Source organism: Plecotus auritus (genome assembly GCF_963455305.1).
Source record: "Plecotus auritus genome assembly, chromosome: 3".
In the NCBI taxonomy this organism is placed as follows: Eukaryota; Metazoa; Chordata; class Mammalia; order Chiroptera; family Vespertilionidae; genus Plecotus; species Plecotus auritus.
Window position 1 is genome coordinate 103,292,242 of NC_137772.1, and position 16,646 is coordinate 103,308,887.

A 16,646-nucleotide genomic window follows, 5' to 3' on the forward strand; every position below is an offset into this window, starting at 1 on the left:
GTACCACATGATTTTGCTTATATGTGGAATCTAATGAACAAAATAAACTAACAAACAAAGTAGAAACAGACCTCATAGGTACAGAGAACGGATCTCAGCTCTCAGAGGGGAAGGGGGTTTGGGCTTGGTGAAAAAGGTGAAGGGATTAAGCAAAGAAAAAAAACTCATAGTCATAGACAACAGTATTATGATTAATAGAGGGAAAGAGTGTGGGGGAAATAGAAGAGGGTAAAGGGAGGCTAAATGGTGATGGAAGGAGACTTGACTTGGGGTGGTAAACACACAATACAATATATAGATGATGTATTTATTATAGAATTGTGGACCTGAAACCTATGTAATTTTATTAGCCAATGTCAACCCAATAAATTAAAAAAAAAAAGAAAGAACAAAGGTTTCAGGGAATGGTTTATTGTGAGCCAAACTTATACTAGGTGCTTTTGTTTAGTTCATTTGTTCTTTCCAACAACACAATGGGGTAAGTTCTGTTCTAATTCTTATTTTTCAGGTAAGGAAATGGAAGCAGAAAGAGGTGAAGTGACTTGCACAGACACACAGGTGAAAAGTAGTCTACAATATTTTTTTAATCCCTTTGAGTCTTTCTATCTTGTACTTCTTTTCCTCTATGGTTCCAAGGCAATAGTACATTAACTAATTTGTACTTTTAAAATGTTCCTGGTTATTTGGTTTTAGTAGAAATGCATATTTGGTATATTAGCCTAAGGATAACATATTTAAATAAATGCTTTAAAAAAAAAAGATATTCCTAGTGTCCATATCATCACCAACTGCTTAGGCATCCAGTGAGGCTGCTCTGCAGCCACCAGGGCTCCATCCTTTATGAAGGCACACTGTGTCAGTGGGCATCTCATTTTCCTCGTTCACTACTGCATCACCCACTTCTAGAATAGTGCCTGAAACACAAGGGACATTCAAAAAATGTTTATTAAATGCACTTCTATTGGGCTATATTGATTTAACATCAGCTTAAATTTAAATTCAGAAAGCATTAGGCAGAGAGGAAGGCTGGGACATACTTCTGCTACATGCTATTAAAGGTTTGCACTATGGCACAACTGCAATTTCTAATGTGTAACTTGGGCAAGGAACATAACATGGTCTCCTTGCCCATAATGAGGCATCATGGCTATGCCCTCTCTCCTTCCTCCAGTGGGATTGGGCCTAAACAGGCAGTCGGACATCCTCTCACAATCCAGGACTGCTGGCTCCCAACTGCGCACCTGCCTACCTGCCTGATTGCTCCTAACCACTTCTTCCTGACAGCCTAATCACCCCCTAACCACTCCCCTTCCAGTCTGATCGATGCCTAACTGCACCCCTGCCAGCCTGGTCGCCCCTAACTGCCCTCCCTTCTGGTCCAATTGCTCCTAACTGCCCTCCCCTGACAGCCTGGTCACTCCTAACTGCCCTCCCCTGTCGGTCTGGTCACCCCTAACTGCCCTCCCCTGCTGGTCTGGTCACCCTAACTGCCCTCCCCTGTCAGCCTGGTCACCCCTAACTTCCCTCCCCTGCCAACCTGGTCACCCCCAACTGCCCTCCCCTGCAGGCCTGATCTCCCCCAACTGCCCTCCCTTGCAGGCCTGGTCCCTCCCAACTTCCCTCCCCTGCTGTCCTGATCGCCCACAACTGCTCTCCCCTGATGGCCATATTGTGGTGGCCATCTTGTGTCCACATGGGGGCAGCCATCTTGTGTGTTAGAGTGATGGTCAATTTGCATATTACTCTTTTATTAGATAGGATACCATTTCCTTCTCCTATTCTTTATTCCTATTTTTCTCATTTAATCTCTGCCCTTTCATATTCCTTTTTCTCCCCCTTTGTTTGTCCTTGTACTTTTTTCCTTCTATTATTTTAAAATTTTTGCATTCTTCTCTCTTTCTTAATTCTCTCTTCTTTTGTGGTTGCTCTTGTTGTTGTTGTCAGGGTCTTGTATATATTTTTGTTTTGTTTCTTTTCTTTTGTGTTTTGTTGCACTGTGTTTAGTTCTGTTTTGTCAGCACTTCCACAAGAGCTCTTATGACATGGTTGGGGGTGAGCCTCACTGTCAGCTACCTGAGAGGAGACTCCATCCATGAATGGGACAATAACATTTGAGAGCCAATTACAACAGGAGAGCCCACATAACTCACAGCAGGGACATTCCTAGAGCTGAGGATATCTAAGTGACTGCGTCACTGAGTCCCAGAAAACATTATATAAGGCCATCCTACAAGGACTGGGAGGCATGGCAGTTTGATCTAATACATTGAAAAAAAAAATACAAAGAGACAGCAAAAATGGGGAGACAAAGAAACAGCCCCCAAATGAAAGAAAAGGAGGAATCACCAGAAAAAGGAATTAAGTGAAATTGAGGCAAGCTACTTGTCAGATAAAGAATTCAAAATAATGGTTACAAGGATGCTCAAACAACTTAGTGTGAACTACAAACAACTTAATGGAACTAAATGCAACTTAATGAAAACTATACCACCATGAAAAAAGCGGTAGAAACCATGAATAAGAATCAAAAGGAAATGGTGAGTGACATAGCTAAAATAAAGCTGGAAGGAAGCAACAGTAGACTAATACAAGCAGGGAACTGAATCAGTGAATTAGAAGGCAAGGCAGGAAAAAACTCCCATTCAGAGCAGCAATTGGAAAAAAAAATTAAAATGCAGGAGGAGAGGCGAAAGGATCTTTGGGACAACATGAAATGTAACAACATTTGCATCATAAGGAAGCCAGGAGAAGAATATGAGCAAGGAATAGAGAACCTGTTTGAATAAACAATGGCAAAAAATTTCCCTAACCTGATGAAGGGAAAAGTCATTCAAATTCAGGAAACACAGAGAGTCCCAATTCAGATGAACCCAGAAAGACCCACGCTAGACACATCATAATGAAAGTGGCAAACATTAGACAAAGAAAGAATCTTAAAGGATGCCAGATAGAGACAGAAAGTTACTTACAAGGGAGCTCACATTAGACTGTCAGCTTATTTCTCAATAGAAACACTTCAGGCCAAAAACACTTAAGGCATGAAGTATCTATATAATAAAGAGGTAATATGCAAATTGTCCATTACGGCGTCACAGTAATGACTGTTCAACAGGCTGTGCATGCAGCAGGGGGACTTGCCTGAGGCTCGCTTCTCTGCCCCTGGCGCAAGGCCGAGGAAGTGAGGCTGTGTCCCCTACCTGGTGCCAGAGTCCTCTTTTTCTCCCGGATTCATGTGCCTGACAAACACTCCTGTGACACTGCACCCCATCTGAGAGCACTCTGCCCAGGGATGCCACCAACCCCCCTGAGGTGGGGGGTGGGCAAGGGGTGACACACACACAGCAGAAGACCTGTTCTTGAGGTGCGGTTGGCAGACACCAACCGGGGGGTGTGAGCATCGGCAGTGAACCCCGGGAGGGGTCATGCACGCAAATCGAGAAGGTGTGGACCCAACATGAAAGAAAGGGCCCGGGCGCGATGACAGAAAGTGGACGTCGAGGTAGGGCACTGGACCTGGATGGGCCACCGGGTAAACAACTTGGGGATCCCACCACCACAGACACATAGGGCAGTCCCACGATGCCTGGGACCCCAGTTGATCCTCCCAAGTGCACAACCTCGAAGTCTCCTCCCACCACACGGACCCGGCCCCACCACTGTGGAGACCACAGGCGACCCTCACACCACAGAGTATCCACCGTGGCTTTCTCAGACGTCCATTCATTCATCTGCTCAGTCCAACCCGGATGGGGGCTCGCATCCTGGGTGGAATGCCCCCGAGGACAAGCCGGGCCCCGACTGTGACTGTGCAAGCATGCCCATCGCCTGGGAATTCGGAACGGAAGCCGACAGAGAGCTGCTTGAGGCATGGAAGTGGGCAGGCTGGGGGATGGGAAAGGCCTCTGCATTGCCCCCGCTTCAGCACACAATGGGAAAAAAGCCTCACACAAGCACGAATGCACACGCATGTACACATAATGCAGCGGCGGTTCCTGCGATGGACTCTGGCCCTGGCCCAACAGGACCCTCCCCTGACTTGGAGGGGGGAGGCATGGGCCATGGTAGGCAAGACACAGCTGCGTCGTCACTCAGCCCCTCAAAGCCGGTGCAAGAGGGGCGCAAGTGCCTAAACAGAGGCGGCTACAGACCCCAGAGAAGAAAGCAGTCAGTACTAAGACAGGACGAAAAGCATAGAATTTTTAATTAGCCTGTAAAAAGAGTAAAAGAGTGAGGGAGGAGAGGGGAAGATGGGGAAGAAGGGAAGGAGGGAGGGAAGAACTTTATAAAGGAGTCAATAGAGAGCAGAGTTAAAGAAGGAAAGAGGATGTATGAGTGAACTGTAGGATCTATAATGAAAATCAAGTATAGTTGTGTACTGGGGACAGATTTTAAAAGTAGAAGTCAGAAAAGAAAATAGATAAATGATAGTGAATAATTAGGCACGTAGATAGATAGATATTAAAACAGTGCAAGTAAGTAGAGAAGAATGTATGGGAAAGGTAGGATGAGAGATAATGAGGGAGGGAAGAAATTTTTAAAGGGGAGCTGGTAGAGCTTAAAAGGAGAATGGGAAGAAGGAAGAAATGGGGGTGGGAGCAAAGCAGGTCTGAGGAAGGAAGTGAAGAAAAAATTAAGGTGGGAAGGAAGGAAAAGGGGAGGGAGGGGGTACAGATAAAGGAAAGAAGGAATGTGGGGAGGGAGGGAAGGTAGAGGAAGGATGGGAAGAAGGATGATGGAACAGAAGTAGGAAATAGGATGAAAGAAAAGTTAATAAATGATGAGTCAGTAGGAAAAAGTATTACATAAAGGAGAGAGAAAAGTTGTGTGAGAGGGAGAAGCCAATAAGGAAGTCAAATACAATTGTATGTGAAGGGGATAAGATTAAAAAAAAAAAGTTAATAGGGGATACCAGGCCAGCAGGGGAGGGCAGTTAGGGGTGACCAGGCTAGCAGGGGAGGGCAGTTAGGGGAATCAGGCCGGCAGGGGAGGGCAGTTAGGGGGATCAGGCTGGCAGGGGAGGGCAGTTAGGGGGATCACACAGAGTGGTTAGAAGAGGCAGGCAGGTGAGCGGTTAGGAGCCAGAGGTCCTGATTGTGAGAGGGATGTCCCGGATTGGAGAGGGTGCAGGTCGGACTGAGGGACCCCCCTGCCCCTGTGCATGAATTTTGTGCACCAGGCCTCTAATACAAAGTAATAAAAAGCCAGGGACTGAATCTAAGACTACTCTATCAAGCAATACAATCATTCAAAATCAAAGGTAAAATAAAGAGCTTTCCAGACAAAAAAAAAAAAAGGCTAAAACAGTTTATTACCACCAAACCAACACTATAAGAAATGCTAAAGGTACTGCTGTAAGAAGAAGAAATAGAAAGAGAGAGAAAAATACCGTAGACATAAAGAATAAAATTGGCAACAAATACAAACAAATGTAAGTACCTAATAATAATAACTTTAAATGCAAATGGCTTAGATGCTCTAATCAAAAGACATAGTGTTGCTGAGTAGAAAAAAAAAATGACCATATGTATGTTATCTCTAAGAAACTCACTTCAGAAAAAAAGACTCACACAGGATGTAAGTTCATTGTTGGTGGGAATGGAGACTGGTACAACTACTACAGAAAACAGTGTGCTGTTTCCTCAAAAAATTAAATATGGAATTGCCATTTGACTCCATGATCTCACTTCTAGGAATATATCCTCAGAAGCCTGAAATAACAATCAGAAATAAAATATGCACCCCTATGTTATAGCAGCATTATTTGCAATATCTAAGATCTGGAAACTATCCAAGTGCTCATCAGTAGTTGACTGGATAAAAAAGATGTGGTCCATTTATACAATGGAATACTATGCAGCTGGAAAAAAGGAGGATCTATTACCCTTTGAAACAACATGGAGGGACATGAAGAATATTATGGTAAACAAAATAAGCCAGTCAGAGAATGACAAATATCACATGATCTTACTTATATGTGGAATATAATGAACAAAAGAAACTGACAAACAAAATAGATCCAGAGACATGGAAGCATGCAACAGAATGATGATTCTCAGAGGGTGGAGGAGGTGGGAAGAGATTAACCAAAGGACTTATATGCATATATGCATAACCCATAGATATAGATAACAGTCTGGTGAAGGCATGGGGAGGAGGAGGAGTAGAAAGAAGGGGGTCAATGGAGGAAAAAAATGGACATCTGTAATATTTTTTAACAATAAAGATAAATTTAACAAAAAAGAAAATAAAAAAGAACAGATAGCAACAGACTATGCTTTCTTTCCAGGTGAACTTCAAAATCTTTGTGAGCTTCAGGAATGTTGTTATTAAAATGACTAGAGGCCCAGTGCACAAAATTTGTGCACGGGGGGGGGGATGTCCCTCAGCCCAGCCTGCATCCTCTCCAATCTGGGACCCCTCGAGGGATGTCCGACTGCCCATTTAGGGCCTAAACGGGCAGTCGGACATCCCTCTCACAATCCAGGACTGCTGGCTTCCAACTGCTCGCCTGCCTGCCTTCCTGATTGCCCCTAACCGCTTCTGCCTGCCAGCCTGATCACCCCTAACCACTCCCCTGCCAGCCTGGTTGTTGCCTAATTGCTCCCCTGCCAGCCTGTTTGCCCCTAACTGCCCTCCCCTGTAGGCCTGGTCCCCCCCAACTGCTCTCCCCTGCAGGCCTGGATCCTCCCCAACTGCCCTTCCCTGCAGGCCCAGTCACCCCCAACTTCCCTCCTCTGCCAGCCTGGTCACCCCTAACTGCCCTCCCCTGCAGGCCTGGTCCCTCCCAACTGCTCTCCCTTGCAGGCCTGGTCCCTCCCAACTGCTCTCCCCTGCTGGCCATCTTGTGGTGGCCATCTTGTGTCCACATGGGGGCAGGATCTTTGACCACATGGGGGCAGCCATCTTGTGTGTTGGAGTGATGGTAAATTTGCATATTATTCTTTTATTAGATAATTTACATAGGATAGAGCCTGGTGCACCGGTGGGGGGCGGCTGGTTTGCCCTTAAGGGTGTCCCGGATCAGGGTGGGGGTCCCCTTGGGGTGTGGAGCTGCCTGGGTGAGGGGCCTGTGGTGGTTTGCAGACTGGCCACGCCCCCCAGCAACCCAGGTGGAGGCCCTGGTATCTGGGACTTATTTATCTTCTACAATTGAAACTTTGTAGCCTGGAGCAGAGCCAAGCCTTGTGCTCGCTCCATGGCAGCAGCCATTTCTGTTGGGATTTATTTATCTTCTATAATTGAAACTTTGTAGCCTGTAGTGGAGGCCTGGGCCAGCCAGGGTGTGCGGAAAACTTGGCTTCCTCCATCGCTGGGGAAACCCAAGCCTCCCTCCTGCTCTCTCTGTGGCTGCAGCCATCTTGGTTGGGTTGATTTGCATACTCGCTCCTGATTGGTTGGTGGGCGTGGCTTTGTGAGTGTAACTGAGTGATGGTTAATTTGCATATGCTCTTTTATTAGATAGGATTCCATGTGACTGTGATGTTCTGACAAGCTTAAGAATAATGACAATTTCAAGAGAAAAGCTTCCTCTTATGGGGATAGTAGAAAGAGATAGGACTTGGACTACAAACAGTCAGAAGGCAGGGAAGTGGCTAAAGGATGCCAAAGCTTGGGGAATTCTGAGGAACTTTGATTTTCAGTGGGGAAGAGGTCATAGGAAATGGTGTCAAAGTCAAGGTCAGAGACTATGCCTTACAGGATGAAAGCAGAAACTCCTATTGACCAGTTGAGGGCCATTGTCCAGTTGTATGGTTTTAGTGTCTGTATTAGGAAAGAAAGCAGAATCAGTAATTACTAATTCCAATCATTGAAGATAATTCTTGCAAATAGAGACAGCTGTTTCTTTGGTTAGCATTCAATGCCATTGACTAAGCTCCCTCCTATACCAAGAGTTATTAATTTGTTCTCCTTTTCTTTTCTTTCCTCCTTTTTACCCACTTGACACCCCCCCTCCCCTGCAGCTATTCCCACCCCAAACAAGCCCCATCAGCCCAGTGTCTGTGTTCAATGATTAAGCTTATATGCATTCATACAAGTCCTTCGGTTGATCTCTAATTCCCCCCCACGCCCCGCCATTTGTCTCTGGATCTATTCTTGTTCATCAACTTATATTGATCATTATATCCCACATATGAGTGAGAGACCATGTGATATTTATCTTTCTATGACTGGCTTATTTCACTTAGTATAATGCTCTCCAGTCCATCCATGATGTTGCAGATGGTAAAAGTTCCTTCTTTTAGCAGTGTAGTATTCCATTGTGTAGATGTACCACAGCTTTTTAATCCACTCATCTGCTAATGGGCACTTAGGTTGTTTCCAACGCTATTGTAAATTGTGCTGCTTTGAACATAGGGGTACATATATCCTTTCTGATTGGTGTTTCTGGTTTCTTGGGATATAGTGCTAGAAGGGGGATTACTGGGTCAAATGGGAGTTCCATTTTTAACTTTTTGAGGAAACTCCATACTGTCTTCCACAGTAACTACACCAGTCTGCATTCCCACCAGCAGTGCACAAAGGTTCCTTTACTCCACATCCTAGCAAGTACTTGTCCTTTGTTGATTTGTTGATGATAGCCATTCTGGCAGGTGTCAGATGGTATCTCATTGTTGTTTTGATTTGCATCTCTCGGATGGTTAGTGACTTTGAGCATGTTTTCATATGTCTCTGAGCCTTCTGTATGTCCTCTTTTGAAAAGTGTCTATTTAGGTCCTTTGCCCATTTTTTGATTGGATTGTTTATCTTCCTTTTGTTAAGTTGTATGAGTTCTCTGTAAATTTTGGAGACTAAACCCTTATCTGAAATATCATTGGCAAATATGTTCTCCTGTGTAGTGGGCTTTCTTGTTGTTTTGTTGATGGTTTCTTTTGCTGTGTAGAAGCTTTTTATTTTGATGTAGTCCCATTTGTTTATTTTCTCCTTACTCTCCATTGCCCTAGAAGCTGTGTCTGTAAAGATATTAATGCGACATATGTCTACTATTTTGTTGCCTATGGAGTCTTGGAGGATTTTTATGGTTTCCCATCTTACATTTAAGTCCTTTATCGAGTTTGAGTTTGTTTTTGTGTATGGTGTAAGTTGGTGATCTAGTTTCATTTTTTTTTTGCATGTATTTGACCAAATTTCCCAGAACCATTTATTGAAGAGACTGTCTTGACTCTATTGTATGCTTTTGCCTCCTTTCCCAAATATTAATTGAGCATAATGGCTTGGGTCGATTTCTGGGTTCTCTGTTCTGTTCCATTGGTCTATATGTCTGTTCTTGTGCCAGTACCATGCAGTTTTGAGAACCATGGCTTGGTAAAATTGCTTGATATCTGGTATTGTGATTCCTCCAATTTTGTTCTTCTTTCTCAGGATTGCTGTGGCTATTCGGGGTCTTTTTTTTTTTTATTACAGATGAATTTTTGGAGAGTTTGGTCTAGATTTTGAAGTATGCCATTGGTATTTTAATGGGGATTGCATTGAATCTGTAGATTGCTTTGGGTAGTATGGACATTTTAATGATGTTGATTCTACCAATCCATGAACATGGTATGTTCTTCCATTTGTTTACATCTTCCTCTATCTCTTCTTTCAATAATCTGTAGTTTTCTGAGTACAGGTCTTTTACCTAATTAGTTAAGTTTATTCCTATGTATCTTATTTATTTATTTATCTTTTTGGTGCAATGGTAAATGGGATTGTTTGTTTTTTTTCATTTCTCTTTCTGTGATTTCATTATCTGTGGGGCGTGGCTACAGTATTTGGACAGGTTCAAGCCTTAGACTGATGAGAGCCACAGTCCTCTCATGGCTATGTGCAAATCCAAGCTTGGAGGGCAAAGCTCTCCCAGCACAATTATAGCCAACAGCTATAGTTGTAAGCTTGAACCTATGGTCCGAACACGTGGCCCCACGTGTCTAAGTGCTTTACCTGCAAGTAAACAAAGCTTGATTAGGTGCATGTAATTGAGCAGGATCAAAACCCATGAGAATGTTGTAAGCATCTTGACCATGCCCTTACTTTGCCTCGTGGCATCGGCTATAAAATAAAGACATGGCTTGTGGTCCATGGCCTATCAGGGAAGCAGCGTCCCACTGAGTCCCAGCTTTCCTTCTCTTGTCTGTCTTTTCTAATCCTTCACCCCCCACTCAGGGTCACTGAACCTGGTGGAGCTGGCGCAGCATATAAGGCACCCTGGGGCTGAGTATGCTTTGGCCATGCTGGCACAGCACATAGGCGCCCTGGGGCTGAGTATGCCATGGCCATGCTGGCTCCCCACAATTATCCTATATAATAAAAGGCTAATATACAAATTGTCCCCTCGACTGGGAATTTGATCACGGGGTGGGGCTGGCCAGCCAACTGCCCACGGCTCCTCCCCTGGCTAGCCAGGCCTGATCGGCTTGATTGGGGTGGGCTGGCTGGACCCCACCTATGTATGAATTCATGCAGTGGGCCTCTAGTTGGTGTATAAAAAGGCCATATGTTTCTGGGGATTAATTTTGTACATTGCCAAATTCATTTATTAGGTCTAGTAGATTTTTTATGGAGTCTTTGGGGTTTTCTATGTATAGTATCATGTCACCTGCGAACAAGGACAGTTTCACCTATTCTTTTCCAATGTGGATGCCTTCTATTTCTTCTTCTTGTCTGATTGCTATGGCTAGCACTTCCAATACTATATCAAAGAGTAGTGGTAAAAATGGGCATCCCTGTCTTGTTCCCATTCTCTGGGGAAATGAGTTTAGTTTTTGCCCATTGAGTATGATGTTGGCTGTAGGTTTGTCATATAAGGCTTTTATTATGTTGTGGCATGATCCCTATATGCACACTTTGCTGAGAGTTTTTTTTTTTTAATTAAGAAAGGGTGTTGGATTTTGTCAAATGCCTTTTTGCATTGATTGATATGATTAGGTGATTTTTGTCTCTCAGTTTGTTTATGTGATGTATCACATTTATTGATTTGCAGATATTGTACCATCCTTGCATCCCTGGAATAAATCCCACTTGGTCATTGTGTATGATCTTTCTAATGTAATGCTGAATCTGATTTGCTAGAATGTTGTTGAGAATTTTAGCATCTATGTTCACAAAGGATATTGGCCTGTAGTTCTCTTTTTTTGTGGTGTCTTTATCTGGTTTTGGGATTAGGGTAATGCTAGCTTCATAGAAAGAGCTTGGAAGTGTTCCTTCCTCTTGAATTTTTTGCAATAGCCTGAGGAGGATAGGTTTTAATTCTTTGAATGCTTGATAGAACTCCTCCTGGTTTTGTTGATCTATTGTATTGTATTGTGGACTAGGGCTTTTGTTTGCTGGAAGATTTTTGATGACTGCTTAAATTTCTTCAGTAGTTATGGCCTATTCAGTTTTTTTGATTTTTCCTGATTGAGTTTTGGGAGCTGTATTTTTCTAAGATTATGTCCATTTCATCTAGGTTGTCCATTTTGTGGGAATAGAGTTGTTCATAGTATCTTTTCATAATTGTTTGTATTTCTGTGGGATTGGTTGTTACTTCACCTCTTTCATTTCAGATTTTTTTTATTTGGGTCCTCTTTATTTGCTTCTTGGTGAGCCTGGCTAGAGGTTCATCAATCTTGTTTATCCTTTCAAAGAACCAATTTCTGGTTTTGTTGATCTATTGTATTGTGTGTTTTTTTCCTTTGGTTTCTATGTCATTTATGTCTGCTCTGATCTTTATTATTTCCTTCCTTCAGCTTATGCTGGGGTTTTTTTGTTGCTCTCTTTCTAACTCTTTGAGTTGTAGGGTTAGATAATTTATTACAATTTTTTCTTGTTTTATGAGGTAGGCCTATACGCTATGAACTTCCCTCTCAAGAATGCTTTCACTGTGTCCGAAAGATTTTGGATTGTTGTGTTTTCATTGTTGTTTTGTTGCCATGATGCTTTTTTAAAAAAAAATATTTTTATTGATTTCAGAGAGGAAGTGAGAGGGAGAGAGAGATAGAAACATCAATGATGAGAGAGAATCATTGATTGGTTGCCTCCTGCATGCCCCCTACTGGGAATTGAGCCCGCAACCCAGGCATGTGCCCTTGACCAGAATCGAACTCAGGACCCTTCAGTCCACAGGCCAACGCTCTATCCACTGAGCCAAACCAGCTAGGGCGCCATGATGCTTTTTTATTTCTTCTTTGATCTTTTTGTAACCCACTCATTGTTTAATAGCATGCATTTAGCCTCCAGGTGTTTGATTTTTTTATTGTTTTTTTTTTGGTAGTTGATTTCTAATTTTATGCCATTGTGATCTGAGAGATGCTTGATATGACTTCTTTCTTCTTGAATTTGAAGAGACTTTGCCTGTGTCCCTATATGTGGTCTATCTTTGAAAATGTCCCATGTACACTTGAGAAGAATGTATATTCTGTGGCTTTGAGGTGAAATGTTCTGAAATGTCAATTCCATCTGATGTAGTTACTCATTTAGGATTGATGTTTCTTTGCTGATTTTTTGTTTAGAGGACTTACCCAGTGATGTTAGTGGGCTATTAAAGTTTTCTTCTATGATTGTGTTGCTGTCAATCTCTCTCTTGATATCCTCCAGAAACTTTTTTATGTATTTTGGTGCTCTTGTACTGGGTGCATATATGTTTACCAGAGTTATATTTTCTATGGTTCCATTTAGTATTATGAAATGGCCTTTCTTATCTCTTGTTATGGCCTTCACTTTGAGGTCTAATTTGTCAGATATAAGTATTGCTACCCCAGCTTTTTTTTAATTTCCATTCTCCTGAAAAACTTTTTTTCCATTATTTCACCATCAGTCTGTGTGAGTCCTTTGTTCTGAGGTGGGTCTCCTATAGACAGCAGATATATGGGTCATGTTTTCTTATCCACTCAGCTACATTACATTTTTTATTTTGGGTATTTAATCTATTTACATTTAAAGTTATTATTGATAGGTACTAGTCTGTCGCCATTTTTATTCTTTATGCCTGTCTTCCTTCTTCCCTTCCTATTTCTTCTTTTTACAGCAGTCCCTATAGCATTTCTTGCATTGCTTGTTTGGTGGTAATAAACTCCCTTAGTTAGTCCATTTTTTTCTGTGAAGCTCCTGATTTCACCCTCACCTTTGATTGATAGCCTTGCTGGGTACAGTATTCTTGGATTCAGACTCTTTATTTTCATGACTTTGTATATTTCATTCCATTCCCTTCTGGTCTGATACGTTTCTGTTGAGAAATCAATTGATAGTCTGATGAGAGATCCCTTGTAGGTAACTTTCTATTTCTCTCTGGCAGCCTTTAAGATTCTTACTTTGTCATTGGTGTTTGCCAATTTAATTTTAATGTGTCTTTGATGTGTCAGTCTTTTTGTGTTCATCTGGTTTGGGAATCTGTGAGTTTCTTGTACTTATGTGAGTTTTTTCTTCTTCCCAATATCAGAGAAGTTTTCTTTCATTATTTCTTCAAACAGGTTTTCTATTTCTTGCTCAGTTTCCTCTCCTTTTGGGACCCCTATTATGCGGATGTTGTTTTGTTTCATGTTGTCCCAAAGTACTCTTAGGCTCTCCTCCTGTTTTTTAAGTTTTTTTTTCCAGTTGCTGCTCTGCTTGTGTATTTTTTCCTACCTTGTCTTCTAGCTCACTGTTGCAGTTCTCTGCTTCTTCTAGTCTACTTTTGATGCTTTCTATTGTGTTCTTTATTGCAGCGATGTCATTTTTTCATTTCTTCTTGGTTCTTCTTCATTTCCTCTGGTTCTAACACATATTGTTAAATTTGTCTTCCATTCTTTTCAGCATCCTTACTACCACTGCTCTGAATTCTTTCTCTGACATATTGCTTGCCTCCATTTTGTTTACTTCCTTTTCTGGTGATACATTTTTTTCTTTCATATGGGGGCTGTTTCTTTGTTTCCCCATGTTCACTCCTCTCAGGGTGTCTGGTTATGTACCTCTGTCTCTCCTGCATTGATTTAAAGGCACAAAATACAACATGACAAGACATAATGCACAGAGCACCAAACACAAATGTATTCACGATATCAATAAACCCCAAAAAAGAATTATGGTAGAGAACAGAGTGCAAAAATTATGTTGAGAAAAGGAAAACGTGTAAGTGAGGAAAGAAAGAGAAGAAAATAGAAGGGGAAAAAGATATGTTTATATTGTGAGAAAACTCAAAAAAACCAACAGCTAATCCAATAAATGCAAATAACAAACACCCAAACAACAAACACCCAGCTGAATCTGAGGAGGCAGAGCTTATTTCCAAAAGGTAAGGTCAAGGAATTGAATTAATGGGGAAAAGGCCACAATTCAGTATAGAAGAGGTAGAAAGAGAATGAGTGTATAAAAGTAAAAATAAAAAACAAAATACAAATAAAGTAGAAAAGAAATATATATATATATATTAAATATATATAAGAGAAAAATATGTATAAGTTTATATATATACATATATATATAAATTTTCCCCTTTCTTTAATCTATCCATCTAAGTATTCAACTATTATTGGAAAAGGAGAATAGAGAGTAGATAGGCCTGAGTTGTTGATTGGAATTAATTAAGCTGTTAGAAGAAGAGAACAAGTGAGGAGAGGAGAAACAGAAACAAAAAAAAGACAGAACAAAAAAAAGGAAAAAAATGAAAAAAAGTTGGCTAGTGGCAGGGGAGAGGAAATTAGATATATGACTAAGATCAATTTTTAAATGGGAGTAAAAAGAAAGGATAGAGAAAAACTAAAGCAGTAACAGGGTAAGAGAAACAAGATGAAAAAGAGGAAAATTGAGGAAGAAAGTGTTGGCATAAAGGAAAACTTGAGATAGAGTAAAATAATGCTAAAAGAAAAATAATAATAGAATGTAGAACACTAATCCCAAAATAAAATAAAGAAAAAATCAAATAAAACTTAAAAGGGTAAAATAGTAGTAGTAATAATAATAATTTAAAATAAAAATATGATGATAAAAAAAGTAAAATCAAGTGAGAAAAAAATTTAGTTTCTTAAGTAAAAGATAAAAAATAAAAAAGTGAAGTAGTGAAAGTCATTCACTTCCTCTACTGTTCTGCCTGGCACCTCTATTTCTTGTCAGGTAGTCAGCACAGTATTGAAGTTCCCTACGATCCACCACTCCTCTGTGTCATAAGCCACAACCTTGTTTTCAAGCAGGCTGGATATCTCTGCTCACTTTGTGTGTCTGCCTGCCTTCAGTTGTATTTACACAAAAGTCAATTTCTGACACAATCCTTGGGTGGCGGTGTTTCTGTATTAATTTCTGGGACTAAATGGCCCTTCTATGCAGTGTTTAGATTCTTCTTTCCCTGCTGCACTTAATACTATGTTAAGGGATGGACTGACCCAGAGCTGGTTTCCTGCTCATCTCTTCTTATTCTGATTCTAAGTTTCCACAAAAACAACTCTCCCCTTCACTCTTGGTGAGTGTTTTTAATTGGAAGATCCTATGTACTGGACTTAGCAAGCAGAAGCAAGGAGGTAAAAAAAAAAAAAAAAAAAAAAAGACAAAAGGAACTGCGCCAACTTGCGTCTTTTTCCCCTGGCACTATGTGGCCAGTATAGAATTTCAGGCTGCCTTTCTGGGCAGTTTCCCATGGCTGTGGGCTTGTATCCAGAGTCCCCTTCTGCCAGCAGACCTGTGGACCCCCTTCCACATTTGAGGGCTACACTGACCCCAATGGCCGTGGATTTGGTGGGGCACAGTCTCCCTCTGAGACTCTAGTCCCCGTTGCATGCATTTCTCCCTCCAACCTGGATTCCAGATCTCACCTCTCTCTAGGCCAGGGGTCCTCAAACTTTTTAAACAGGGGGCCAGTTCACTGTCCCTCAGACCATTGGAGGGCCGGACTATAGTTTAAAAAAAAAACTATGAACAAATTCCTATGAGCACTGCGGGCCCAAGACGAGTCGGCTGCTAAGCAGGACAGGCAGCGGCACCCGGCGGGCCGAATAAATGTCCTCAGTGGGCCACATGTGGCCCACGGGCCGTAGTTTGAGGACCCCTGCCTAGGCGATCTCTGACCTTTCCATCCAAGGATCGCCTCACCAGCTGTGTTTAATTCGCCAATTCCGGGTGGATGTTATTTGATTCAGCTGTTCCTTCTATCTGCTCTGTGAGAAGGCACAGGGCCTGTCCCCATATTTGGCACTGCTTTGTCTCCCCCTGGACAAAATTTTTAGGCACTGCAGCCTAGGAGGCTGGAGTATGGGTGTTTGTAGGTTCGCAGTTGAGGCAGCTAGTCCCTGGGTATTGTGGTTGTAGGGTCCTGGGAGGTATCTGAGGTCTCCCTGGTTGAAGGTAAGATTGGGCTTCCGATTACAACCGGTCTCCCACTAAAGTCTGGTCCCTGCAGCAGAGCTGGCCACTCCGGGAGAGATTTCAGCAGTAGTAGAGGCTGCCCAGTTAGGGGAGCCTGGTCCACCAGTCCCCAACAGTTCTGTGGAATATAGTTGTTCCTCACTCACAAATACAGACACTCAATGCACGTCCACGCACTCTCCTTTTGCTCTCTCACTCACACACTATCTTGCAGTCTGCTGTCCTATCAGCCACCATCTTGGATCCTCTTGTTCTCCTTTTCATTGTACATTGTGACCCATCCATTTTCCCTAAGACCAGCAGTGGGTATAAATTGTGGTCATTCTGACTCAACAACTGTTGGTTGAGCACCTGCTATGTGCCAA